Consider the following 14943-nt stretch of genomic DNA (forward strand, 5'->3'; position numbering starts at 1 on the left):
GAGTAAAAATAATTTCACAGAACTTGGACAACAGACCAAGCTATTCTATGACCAAGACAGCTTAGGGCAAAAGCAAACCTACTCTACGATCATGCAAAACCATGAACATTCTCCTAATAACAAAAATTGTCAATTCTTTCTCACCTGAGTAGTAATAGTTGCAGTTCCTTTTTACCAATTCTAGCTTTAGTCTTTTACTTTTCGATAAAGCTCCTTCTAGATAAAACTCACTTAAAAAGCTTCTGTGGATTGATTTGTATTCCAAGACCCACTGCTAAGTTCATCATTGAAGTCCTAACTCTCTGGACCTCAGAATTTGGCCTTGTTTGTAAAGGGCATCATGGTACTGGAGAGTCTAGACTAGATGAGTTTCATGCTGCAGTGGCATGGGTCCCTAGTTCTGTGTGACTGTGTCCTTATACTGGAAAAATTTGGACACACACACACATACAAAGAAAGCATGCAACCCAGACATACACGGTGACAAGTCAAGGGACTCCTACAAGCTGGCAGAGTCAGAGGGAGAATGGTCTCACCAACAGCCTAGTCTAGGACTTCTGATTTTCAGAATGAGAGACTACATTTGTGTTGTTTAAGCCTCATAGGTTTTAAGACTTTGTTACCAGAGTCCTGAAGGACTAATAAATACCCAGTCACAAAGTAACACTTATATCTGATAGTATCGAGTTCAGAGAAATAGCTTATTCTTAAACTTTTCCCAAAATCACCCACCATAAACCCAAATCTTATAATAAGACTTACTGACATCCTCTTATTGACACACCGCACAATCCTCCAATGTGTGCTTTCCTTGCTGTATGAAGGGAATAAAATCACCTTTGTTTAACAATGTATCTCTCTCTGGTAGCATTTGATCAGAGTACACTGACATTGGGCCAGGGGTTTGGTGTAATGAGTTCAATCCCCAGTACCAAACAACAACAATAACAACAAGTACATAAATCAGGAAAATTTTTTTTTCTTCATCAATGTGTATAGCTAATGTTTGTTTTATCCCCTTGTGTTTCTTAGGGAATCCTTAAGTTTATATCATGGATGCTCATATCCTAATACTTCTTCATTATGAAAAGGCTTCTAAACCCAACATGGTGGCACATACCTGTAATCGAAGGACTCAGGAGGCTGGGGCATGGGGGTCACCACAAATTCAAAGTCAGCCTGGTCTACATAGAGAATTCAAGGCTAGTCTGAAGTATAGGGAGATCAAAATCAATCAATTAATCAATACATACATACATACAAGCTTCTAAACATCATTGACTGGATTTTATCTAGTGCCAAGTTTGCTGCTCCCCAGTTGTTCAAATATAGGTTTTTAATTCTATTTCTGCATTCTTAAATTCATTTAAAATGCTTCATTATCTTCCTACTTTCATTATTTTATTGTATTTAAAAAAACCTTTCTCATAATTTTCGGCTCTTATTTTACAGAGTCTATGTTCATTTGAATCTTATTAAAGAGTTTCAAAGAGTTTATTTTTCTTTTGGGCTTGATAAGAAGCCATGCTTAAAGGTTTTCTGTTTTGTTGGTTTGCATTTTCAGTATCATGAATCCTCTCTCTGGCTCTTTGTGTGTTTTTTGTTGCTGTGCATAGTAGAACATTGTTAGAAAATTCTTGCCTTATAGGGGAATATGTTCCATTATGCGGGGCCTAGATCAGTCATTCCCTAGCTGACCCCCAGATCCATGAGAATAAAAACATATTATAATACAACTCTGAGACTGGTCATAATGCATACTTGTTAATGGGCAAGCCACCTTTTCTCATATGTTTGCTCATTCATTCCCCTATCAGGGATTACCTACCTGACCCAAAATCTGCCAAAAAGGATGAATAGACGTCCTTAGTTTCATTATCTGATAATCGAGTGCTGGTTAAATGATCTCTTTAAACCTATAACTACTTAGTAGGTTGCTATATTCTGCTCCTACTCCCAATTCAAACAGCTGCCAAATTACTTTTATCTAGCATTGCTTTGTGGAAACAATGGGATTTTATTCTACCCATCCTGCTGATTCCATAACACCGAACACAAAGAGCACGTGAAGCCTCTCCTTGAGAGAGAATCAATACATTCACTTCTGATTCAACTGTTTTTCAGGAGTTGAATTTCCCAAATAGAAAGAAGGTAACAAAAAGGGCATGGGAGAGGCTGACCAAAAGACAGTGGGAATGGCAATTTGTTAGTGTGAAAAGATCAAATGCCCTTTTGTGTTTTGTTTTATTTTGTTTTGAATCCAGATCTTGCATTTCTAGGGCAAAACGCTGGGGAGGCATTTGGAGTGTTCAGTTTCCCTTGTAAGAGCACAGGCTAGACATTTCCACCCAGGACATCCCCCAGGGGTAAGGAAAATTTCTCTTAGGGTCTTTAATACTGCTGGTCTACATTTTTAGTTCTGCAAACATTCAAATATTTTTCTTTTCCTAAGAATTCTGATAGGAAGTAGAAAACATAAACATCACAGATTCTTCACTAGATGCTATTTTAAAAGACGGCATAAAAATGAATACAGTGATATAACCAGACTGTTTGTTTGGTACCATGAATTGAACTTAGGACCTCACACTTTTCAGGCAGGTGATGTGGCTGCCTCTGAGCTGTATCCCTGGCCCGCTTGCTCCTCATGGGAAGGGATTAATTTTAGATTTCTTAACTAATGTATAGCAGAGTACAGGGCACATAGTAGTTATTCAATAAATTTTCTTTGATAAACAAAACCCATTTGATCTAAATCGTAAACAACTTCTATTTATCCAAACAGCATTTCTTAGTGCAAGCCATGTGGGGCCCAGGAAGACAAAAGTCAGATAACACCTCCTGAGAACTGGCCATGCTGGGGCTAGGAGGAGCCCACCAACAAGCTAACTAACCAAACTTTCTGGTAAGCCGTGCAGGCCATGCGGGGCCCAGGAAGATTAAAGTCAGATGATGCCTCCTGTAGGCCTATCAGCGTGGAGCAAGAATCACCAACTCCTCCACTCAACCCTGTAAGCAATGGCTGGTTTGGAGGTCAGGCTGAGTTGATAGCAACAGAGGTACAAAAAGCAACTGAATGCTTGTATTGTTCAGTTGACTTTGTAGGCCTGGGGCTGACAGTCTGAGCTTTTGTTGTTATGAGTAGTAGAATATTGTCAGAAAGCTTAAGGAGGATAACAGTATGCAGTGCAGCAAATATGGGGGATTTCTGTCTATCATGTTTTTGAAATCCAATATTGTTCTCACTGTTTTGTTTTTGTTCCAATTAATTGTTTTGCTTTATTCAACATTCTGTTTTGATTGGTCTTATTCTGTTTTGTTTTAGTTTGATTTTTATATCTGATGGAATGGACAACTATTGTGAAGATAGCAAGGTATACTATGGTGGAGCTGAGAATTTAGCTCAGCAGTATGAACACCTGCCTTGCAAGCGCACAGTCTGAGTTTGATCCCTGGTATCAAAAAAAAAAAGATATACTATAGTGGTCATCATTGTTTTCCTGTTATCCTGCTTTGAAGTTCTGTACCAGTTTCACCGCTTTGTTTAAATTCAATGTATTCTGTTTTGTTTTGTTGAATTTTATTATCTTTTAAAATTTTTAAAATGGCATTTCTTAGCAACCAAGAAAGAAGTTCCACATTCATTTTTAAGGTCAAAAAATCTTGCCACTGGGACATCAAGCCAATTCACTATCCACTTGATTAGATTAGTACTAATATCACAAATTTATTGTGAAGATTGAATAAGACTATTCTTAAAGCAGTCAGTATAATGTCACTATAACAACAAGTATGTCTTAGATTTAATTTAAATAACAGCTTTTATTCCAAGACAATTGGAATGCAGATTCTTTCATGGTAGGACTTTAATCATTCTCTTTAATCCCATAGCTCTAGTATTCAGATACTTAACATACATTTATCCTAAAATGGATGAAATAATGAAAGGATTAATTAAGTCACACCTAGACCTGAATTCTCTGCCAATCACTTTGGAAGATTAACCATTTATTCTTATATCTACATTAAAAATTAATAAGTCGTTGTTATAGTTTGCGTCTAGTTGTCCTCCTGGAGCCTCATGTGGTCACAGATGAGGCTTTTCAGAGGTGACTGGATCTCTGATATGTGGTGCAGTGAATAAGTGTGCAATGCTGGGATTCAGGGAGCATGATTACTAAATTAGTCCACTGATTGGTTTGGCATCATCCTGGGTAGGAAAGCTTACCCTGGTGTGGGTGGCACCACCCAAAGGGCAGGTAGCCTGGAAAGGACAAAAGGGAGAGATAGACTGCTGCTGCTGCTTCCTTGTTGTTTCCCTGCTTTGCCATCTTCCTGCCTTCTGCCCGCCATGAACTGTTTTTCCTGTGTGATGCCCCTCCCACGCTCCCTTGCTTTGGAGTCAAACCAACTGCAGACAGAAGCCTCCACAAACCGTGAGCCAAAATATACCTTTCTTCCTTTAATTGTGGGTGTTGGGTATTTTATGTCAACAATGAGAAAAGTAGCTAAGATACCTACTCTACAAATTTATCATCTGGCAGTGTCATAATAGGTAACACAAACCCCTAAATGGTTAACCACAAAATAGGTATAACCAGCTAAAATATTTCAACTTGTTCATGATTTGAAAAATTGTGATGGACATCAACAGCAGGTTACTTCTCATAAATAAGTATTTATGGCCCTAAATCAAGCTGTTTAGAAATGTTTCCTTTCATTTCAATGTTCAGTACTTATGGCACTGTTGATATCTGTTTATTAGAAAAATAATTTTAGCTACTATTAGTGGAAAACAGGTTGAGCTATAAAATCAAGCACCTTGGGAAGATGAGAAAAATAAACATTTGTAAACACCATATTACTTAAGAGAAATGATGTAAAGGGATTTTCTATTAATTCTTTTTTGTCCTTTGGTGTTTCTATGACTGTAGTGGATCTGCAATATAAAAAAGAAACTTAAAAATTTTAAACACCTTAAGATTCAACATTTTATGATTTTATAAATGTATTTTGTCTCTCTTCGCAAATAGATAATATTAAAAATGAATGTTGTTTTAATTTTTTTTTTTTAGTACCAGGAATCAAACTCAGGCCCTCATGCTTGCCAGGTAGGCACTGTGTCACTGAGCTAAATCCCAAACCGTTTAAATTCTTAAACTCACACATAACCATAATTTCCATTCTCATGTATACATTATTTGTCTCTGATAAGCATCTAGTAATCTATCCATTTCTTCTGAATTCTATATTTTATTTGCATTCAAGTTTGTGAAATAGTTGCTTATAATCTGGATTTGGGCATTATCTATTGTTATTTCACTCTTAATTTCTAATTGAATTGACTTTAGGTGTTCCCTCCTTTTTTTTTTTTTTTTTTTTTTTTTTTTGTTAGACTGGCTAAGGATTTGTCTATTCTGTTTATTCTTTCACAGAATAAGCTCTTTAATTCATCCATTCTTTGTATTGATTTTTCTCTATTTCATAAATTATTTTCTCTGATATTTATGATTTCCTTTCCCCTATTAGCTTTGGATTTGGATTGTTCTTGTTTTTGTGGGAACGTGAGGTATATTGGTAAGTTATTTTTATGAGCTTACTCTGTTTTTTGAATGTGGGCACAAATTCCCTTCTTAGGAGTGCTTTCATTGTGGCAGATAAGCTTTGGTACATGGCACTGGCATGATTAATTAGTTCTGGGAATTGTTTCATTTCTTCTTTGATTTTTTTTGTGTCTTATTTATTTGAGAGTATATTGCTTAATTTCTATGTTTCTGTAGTTTCTGGTTTCATTGTAGTATGATCTGATAATGTACATAGTATAATTTTGATTCTTTTGCGTTTACTCAAGCATGCTTTATTGGCTATTTTGTAGTCTATTTTGGAGAAAGTTCCCGTGCTGTTTAAAAGAGTGTGTATTCTGTTGCCTTTGGGTGGAACATTCTGTAAATGACTACTAAGTCCACTTGTTTAAAGGTTTTGCTCAGCTCTGCTATTTCTTTGTTTATCATTTTGTCTAGTTGATCTATTTATGGCAGTGGGGTATTGAACTCTCCTACTATATTATGTTTATATTTATCTAATCTTTTATGTCTAATAGTACTTGTTTTATGAAGTTGGGTTACTATTGTTATGCACATTTTTTGTTTGTTTGTTTGTTTGTTTGTTTCACTATGCAGTTCAGGCTGGCCTTGAACTCACAGCAATCCTCCTGCTTCAGCCTCCTGAGTGCTAAGATTATAGGCATGTACCACCACACCTGCTATATATACGTATGTTATCAACACCTCTCTGTTGAATTGTTCTATTAATCAATATGTAGTAATCTTCTTCCCTGCTTTTAATTAGTTTTAGCTTGAAGTTCACTTTTTCTCAAAATAGCATAGCTACTTGGGCTGGTTTTTGGGTTCCTATTGCCTGCAATATTGCTTTTCATAGTATGATTTTCAGTCACAAATTTATTTTTGGGTTAAATGTATTTCTTGTAAATAGCATACTGATGGATTTTGTTTCTTGATCCATTCTTCCATTTCATGTCTTTTAACTGGAAAATCAAGACCACTCAAGTTGAGAGTTATTTATGAAAGGTATTGATTTATTTCTGTCATTGTATTATTTTCTTGTTGTCCATGGAAATTATAAATGACATTAGAAGTCTTCAAAATTCTCTACAAGATATTCAGTAATGCTCAGTAATTTCCCTCAGATATTAGCAGTAGCATTCATATTTTCAACAAATTATATTTTAATTCCAAATACATATTATTAAAGTCTTAGGAAATTATCAAATTTGTTTTTTACTGCTGCAAAGCAGATTGCCAAAAGCCTAGTTGTCTAAATTCACAGTTGTGTAGGTTAGAAGTCTTCTTACAGTCAATATTTCAGATCTATGGGTTCTAGATTCAACCAACTGTGGAAAGAAAATATTAAGAAAAATTGTAAATGCCCTAAACATATGTGGATCTTTTTCCTGTCATTATTTCCTAAATAATATAACATTATAAATATCAATTTAGCATTTTTATCATATTAGGAATTGTAAGTGATCTAGACATGATTTAAAGTATAGGAAAGGGGCTGGGGATATAGCTCAGTAGCATAAGTACCTGCCTGGCAAGTACAAGGACATGAGTTTGATTCCCAGTACAGAAAGAAAGAGAGGAAGAAATGAAGAAAAAGAGAGAGACAGAGAGACAGAGAGACAGAGAGAGAGAGAGAGAGAGAGAGAGAGAGAGAATCTGGAAAGATGTGTGTAGGTTGAATCCAAATACCACACCATTTTGTCCAAGTGACTTGTGCATCCATAGATTTTGGTATCCAGGAGGGCCTAGGAATTAATTGCCCTTGGATATCAAAGGATGACTGTACAACTGGGTCTTATGCTCAAGCTCTCACAGGGGAGAAATCAAGGTGTTGATTGGCTACATTCTCATCTAGAGTTCAGCTAGTGGCCAAAATTCAGTTCTATGTCATTGTAAGACTGAGGTATCTGTCTTCTTGTGTCATACTTTAAGGATTTCTTTTAATCCCATGTCATGTTGTCCCCTTGATTTTTTAAGTCAGCAGTAGGGAATTTTCCTTGTAGTTGATGTTCATGCCATGTCAAATCTCTCTCTCCAAGAGCCTGATGTCTTTTAAGGACTTGTCTGACTAGAACAGGTCAACTAAATAAAACCTGTTTCTTAAAGCAAACGATAGTGATCTAATCATAAAAAGTAATTATTTTATCCTATTCTGACATATTCAGTTATATTCATAATTCACTTACCCACTCAAAGAAAGAGTAATGCACAGGGTCAACAATACTGGGACTGTTTTAGAATTTTGCTATCCACAAATTAATTTTACTTTCTTCATCACTACTAGATTAGATGATACATGCTGATTGTCTTACACAATTTTATTCAATTAATCATTTTCCATCCATAAAGAGTTTGAAACTTATGAAAATAATATATCTTTGAAAAAGAAAAAAGAAATCAAAATTGAGTAATTTTTTTAGCCAGTTGAATAATTTACATGTAATCGCTTTCCAAAATGCTGTATCTGTAATTTAGAAAGTAGCAGGTTGTAATAGATAGGTCTAATTCTCAACAATGCCCTGTTATTATTTCAAATCAAGGTCACGTGCCAATCCAACATGAAATTCATTGAAATTTTGCCTCTGAGTTTTTTGGCAATGATTTTTGATTGTCTTAATTACTTTCTTATTGCTGGAGCAAAATACTCAGTACTTATAACTTCAAGGAGAAGTTTATTTCAGCTCATATTTTTAAAGAATTCAATCCATATTCAGCTGGCTCTAAGACAGGAAGGGCTCAGTGAAAGGATATGGTGAAGGAAAGCTGCTCACAGTGGCTGGAAAGCAGCGAGTAAAGGCAGAAAGGGGTGAGAGAGTAGGGGAAGATGGACCCCAGTGACTTGGCTTTCTAAACCAGACCTCATCTCCTAACAAGTCAGCTAATCAACCCCCCCGACACACACACACACACCCATGATCCAATCACTTTGCAAACACATGAAGTTTTGGGAAGACATTTTAGGTGTACACGATAACTCATTGAGATAAAACTAAGGTAAATGTATATCCCAATCAATCAATGACATACAGTATGCTCCATGTTGCAAGACTAGTAGTTAAGTCTTTTCAAGTGTTGTTAATCTCAAAAGTTGGTCCACAAAGAATTACATCTTCCAGTCTCCACCTCTGTATGAATTCCAAAATTAATCTTGGGTTGATTCTATAACATATTTTAGATGATCGAGTGTGTCCAAAGGGATACAAAACAAGCTCTATGATTAAGTTCTGAGAAGGTCTGAAAGTTTCTGGTTTTTCAGGCTTGGAAACGGACTTATGTAAAATGACTGAACTACTCTGTAAGAGAGAGAAGCCATTGTCAGTCACATGGAAGATAAGTGCACCTAAGGTGGGGCTGGGGATTTAGCTCAGCGGCATAAGCGCCTGCCTTGCAAGCAGGCAGTCGTGAGTTCGATCCCTGGTACCGATAAAAACGAAAAAGACGACTCTGGAGAACATGGCGGACAGACAACAGCAACTACTGAACGCTCTCTAAAGGCTCGGCTCAGAGGCCAGGAATGATGCGGACTAAGGAGATACGAACCAGTAGAGATATGCTCTGCTGACTCAGGAACGAACTGGGCTGAGAGAATCCAACTTGGAATACAGTCCTGGCGCTAAAATAGGAACAGAAAAATCTCGGTGTGGAGGCTCAACTCCGCGCCATTGGAAACCGCGGCTTGGATTTCCCGCCGCGCGGCGGCCGGCTACCTCCACAGCGGCTCAGCAAGGAGAGACGCGACCCCCGAGCTCTGGGAACGGGCATCTGGGAACGGTCTCGGAAACGCGACGGGCAGGAAGTAAGGCTGACTGGTGGCGAGGTGAGCGAGGAACTGACTCCCTACCGCAGTCTGACTCCAGCGGAGGATTTTCTGGGCGCGGGCAGTCCTGTAAGAGCAGGGCGCGGTGGCAACTGCAGCCACGCATTTCCCTCTCGGACGGGATTGGTGAAAGGTGCCTGGCCGGAGGGACGCTGCTCACAGACTCCCTAGGCTGGCCTAGCCCAGATCCCAGAGCCTGACGGTGGCCCGGAGGAGCGACCGACTTCCGCGTAGGCTGCCTCCTCCGCAACTCCCTGGGGCGCAGCGGTGAGCTGGAACAACTAGCCAGCGCAATTTGATCAAGCTGTGGCTGGCAGGCAGGGAAGCCGGGCCTCCTGTGTAAGATTACATTTTATAAGGAACAGAAAATATGGGGAAGGGAAGCAACAAAAAAGGCTCCTCGACCCCCAATCCTGAGAATCAGGCAATAGTGGACACTGTACCAATATACATTAAGCACCATTTAGAGAGCCTCATAGACCAATTCAGGAATGAAGTTATCAATGACCTGAAGCTAGAAGTATGCAGAATAGTTAGAGAAATGCTAAGCACCACCCAGGAAAAAGCAGATGGTGGAGTGGAAGAACAGAAAAAGAGGGGAGAATTGCTTGATGGAGAAAACAGAGAAAGCATTGAGTATGTGAAGCAGGTGCAAAGGGACTATCAAGAAATCAAGAAGTATACCCAAGACTGGCATAACAGCTTGAAAGAAACTAAGGACAGACTATCTGAATTGGAGGGCAGACTTGAAACATGGGAGAATGAAATGAAAAACTTCTTAAAAATAACAAAGAAACACACAGCAATAATACAAAGACAAGAAGATGATAAGAGGAGCCATAACTTAAGGATTAAGAACATAAAAGAAGAAGTAGGGACACAAACAAGTGAACTACAAAAGCTACTCACAGAAATAATCCAGGAGAATTTTCCTAATTTAGCAAAAGGTAAAGATACTCAAATGTATGAGGCATACAGGACCCCAGCTACCTACAACCCTAACAGAGAAACACCCAGGCATATAATAATAAAAATTCCAGAAATTCAATACAAGAACAGAATATTAAAAGCTGTAAGAGACAAGAAACAGATCACTTACAAGGGAAGACCCATCAAAATTACAACAGATTTCTCTTCACAAACCATCAAATCACGAAGAGCATGGGGAGAAATAATTCAAGCTTTGAAAGATAATAATCTACAGCCAAGATTGAGATATCCTGCACAACTGTCCCTGGAAATTGATGGAAAAACGAGGTGCTTCCAAGATAAAGAGGAACTGGGGGAATTTGCAACCACCAATCCAACCCTACAGAAAGTATTGCAGGATATTCTAAAAAAAGAAAAATACAAAGAACCCAGAAATAGGGGCGGGGAGGCCACAACGAATAGAGCAGAGACCAAAACGAAGAAGACAAACTGACAGCTACTGACAGAAAAAGAGCTCAACAGAAATGAGACAGAGAAGATTGGATGATAGGAACAGCTTTTTTTGGAGAAAATGACATCTTAATAGGTAATGCTGATTTAGTACCATCTTGTTTTGAAGTCTCATCTAGCTTTTGTTCTTCTGTCTCCAATGGTCTAAACAGGTTGTATCTTATTGGATTTTACTATGTACGATAGTATAAGAAAAAACCTTTTAAAGACAAGGAGATTATACAGAGACCATTGTTCATTTTCTGTTAGTCGATTCTAAATACTCTATAATGCTGTTATTCTCTTAAATGGATTTACATTGTTTTGATATACTTAATGCTACAGTATATGAAGTTGTACTCAAGGACTTCAGGGAGGGAGTCAATATGGTAACTATTTTTGGGTCAGGATTAGCTGGTGGTGAAACACTATTCTGCTTAAATGGTTATGTTTTGATCTGCCCTGTTTCGCTGTTATGCCCTCTTTTTTTCTCAATCTCCACTCCATTATTTACTTTTTTATTTTTACCCATTTAATTACAGGGAAAAATATAGCAGGATATAATATAGTAACCCACTTTGACTTTCTATTATCTCGATTTGAAGCCCTGTATTACTCTCACCATCTTGTTTTTGACTGAGGTTCCTATATTCTGTTTTGCTGGATAGTATCAGGTTCGAAAGTTTAGGCATCAGCTGAGAAGATAATGAGATTCATTATAACGCCCATTCTCGTTGACTTTTATCTACTTTTAAAGACCTACAATGTCTCCAATGTTTTGGTTTTGTCGGTTTTATTCTTTACGGTTTTGTTCAATTGTATTACAACTAATGATATAGGCAATTCTATTAGAAATAGCGGGAGGCATTAGGGTAACCATTGTTGATCACCTTGTATTATGTTTTTATATTATCTATTATGTCCACCCTTTTGACTTGACCGATTCTGTTCTGTTATGTCACATTTGGTTTTACTCTCTTCCAAAAAAGCAACAAGAACCGTGGGAGCAATGAAACCCAAAATGTGTAATAGTCACTGTACAAAAGAGAGGAAAAGAAAGTGCTCTAAACTATATAACTGCATGTATATTTAAAAGTATAAGATAGAAAATGATATCACAGAGTTTTATTGGATCATTGAACAGAACTGTTTGCAGTATCATTGGTGGAATGTCCACTCTACAAGCTTTAATTTTGTGACTTGAACAATTATTTCTAAGATGGCAATATGTAATCCATTAACTAGTGATATCCTACTGCGCATTTTTTTATTCTGTAAATCTGTATAACTTGTACCCCTTCACTGTTTTTTTTCTTTCTTTTCTTTTCTCCTTAAATAAAAATTAAAAAAAAAAAAAAAAAAAAAAAAAAAAAGATGCACCTAAGGACAGAGGCCATTGTGGAAGAGTCCCAAGGCAGGTGACCACAGAAGCCATCTTAGTGTTCCAAATAGTGCCAAGAATCATTCCACTTGAGGGATTTCGAGAGAATCTGGAGAAGAACTGCCCCACCCTGAAGAATTGCGAGAGACAGGGTAAATTACTGTGAAAAATATGAATTGAGGCATTAGGTTCTTGAGATGGTAGAACTTTTTTTTCTATGGAGCAATAAATATTCAAAGAAAACTCAGTACGGTACTTTCTTTTTTTTTTTTTTTTTTCATTACTCCTTAGTGCTTATTACTTTTGGGGGGGGGGGAAGAATACAGTCAAATATGGCAAAACAAAGCTGTCAGTCAATACCAAGGATAGACATAGCACATGGTGTAGAACAGAGTACAAGTTTATCAACTATGGTTATCAACATTGTCCCTTGTTTCCTTAAAAAGAATTGTCTATCTCATTAGATATTATAAAGTTGGACAAAACAGTAGAGAACAAGACCAATAAAACTTAGGCATTGTAAACATTACAGGACTTCCAAAGAAGACAATAGTCAAACCAGAATGGGTATCTTAGTGAATCTTATTGTCTTCAAAGTAGTTGCCTATGTCTTCAAACTTGATACTACCATATAGAATGGAACAGAGTCTAATCAGTCAAAACAAGATCGTGGGAGTACTACAGGACTTCAAAACAAGTTAATAGGAAATCAAAAAGAGTTACTATTTATATATCCTAATTTTTTGAATTTTTTCTTTAATTAAGACAAACATAAGAAATGACTAAATAATTTTTTTAAAACAATAAGGGGGAGATTGAGATAAAACAGGACATAACAATATAACAATAGAGGTCACAGCATGACTGTTTCAACAACCTAGTACTTCACCACCATATAACCTGACTTAATAGTAGTTACCATAGTGTCTTTTTCCTTGAAATATTTGGATAAAACTTCATATACTCTAGCTTCAAATATTTTCAAATCAAGAAGCCCAGAATAAAGCCTTTCTAATTAATGAGTGAAAACTTTATAAGGCTCCAAGGCCACCTAATGGGGAATCATGATTACCACATATTTTTATATATTTGAATCATTACTTACATTAGGGAAACTATTCGGTATTCACACATGCGAGATTGATTTATTTCACTTATGAGTATGGTCTCAAGCTGCGCCCATTTATTGATAAATATCTCAATGTGATCCTTCTTTATAGCTGAATAATACTCCATTGTATAGAAATACCACAACTTTTTAATCCATTCCTCAGTTGATGGACACTTGTGTTGTTTCCAAGATCTGGCGATTACAAATTGTGCTGCTATAAACATAGGTGCACATATATCACTGTGGTATGATGCTTTCAGTTCTTCTGGGAATATGCCTAGAAGTGGAATAGCTAGAATAAATGGGATTTCCAGTCCCAACTTTTTGAGAAATCTCCAGACAGCTCTCCACAAAGGCTGTACCAGTCTACACTCCCACCAGCAGTGCAGGAGAGTTCCTTTTTCCCCACAGCCTCTCCAGCATTTGTTGTCGGTTTTCTTGATCCTGGCCATTCTTTCAGGAGTGAGATGGTATCTCAGTGTGGTTTTAATTTGCATTTCTCTAATGACCAATGATGATGAGCATTTTTTCATGTATTCATTTGCCATTTGCATTTCTTCATCTGAGAATTGTGTATTCATCTCAGATGCCCATTTTTGGATTGGATCTTTGAATTTTGGAGGTCTGAGTTTCTTTAATTCTTTATATGTTTTAGACAAGAGGCCCTTGTCTGAGAGAGAGTTCACTAAAATCTTTTCCCAGTTTGTGGGTTTTCTTTTCACTATGCTGCAGATTTCTTTTGACATGCAGAAACTTTTTAATAAGAAGTGGTCCCAGTTATTGATTCTGGGAAGTATTTCCCGTGCGGTTTGAGTCCTGTTCATGAATTCTTTACCTACTCCTATGTCTCCAAGGTTTCTACCTAATTTGTCTTCCAATAGATTTAGTGTTTCTGTTTTAATATTCAGATCTTTGACCCATTTAGATTTTAATTTAGTACATGGTGATAGACATGGGTCTAGCTTTAGTTTTCGGCAAATGGAGAGCCAGTTTTTCCAGCACCATTTATTAAAGAGACTGTCGTTCTTCCAGTGAACCTGCTTGGCTCCTTTATCAAAGATAAGGTGGTTGAGTGTGTTCGTAGTTGTGGTTGTATCTTCTAATCTATTCCACTGATCTTCGGCTCCGTTTTGATTCCAATACCATGTTGATTTTACTACTGTTGCTTTGTAGTATAACTTCAAGTCAGGGATTGTGATGCCTCCTGCTTTGTCTTTGCTGCTTAGAATTGTCTTTGCGATTCTAGGTCTCTTCTGGTTCCAGATGAAATTTAGGAGTGATTTCTCTAGATCTATAAGGTATGTTGATGGAATTTCTATTGGGATTGCATTGAATCTGTATAACAGTTTTGGGAGAATGGCCATTTTCACAATGTTTGTTCTTCCTATCCATGAGCAAGGGATGTCTTTCCATTTTCTGAGATCATCTTCAATTTCCTTTTTCAGTGTATTATAATTTTCACTGTATAAGTCTTTCACTTCTTTCGTAAGAGTAATTCCTAAATATTTCATTTTTTTGCTTGCTAATGTGAATAGTCCAGTTTCTCTTATTTCCCTCTCTGTAATTTTGTTGTTCGTGTATAGGAATGCTATTGATTTCTGAGTATTGATTTTGTATCCAGCCACATTACTGA

This window comes from Cavia porcellus, unplaced genomic scaffold, assembly GCF_034190915.1.
Source record: "Cavia porcellus strain 051 isolate PalLab524CR breed Dunkin Hartley unplaced genomic scaffold, mCavPor4.1 scaffold_22, whole genome shotgun sequence".
Taxonomy (NCBI): Eukaryota; Metazoa; Chordata; class Mammalia; order Rodentia; family Caviidae; genus Cavia; species Cavia porcellus.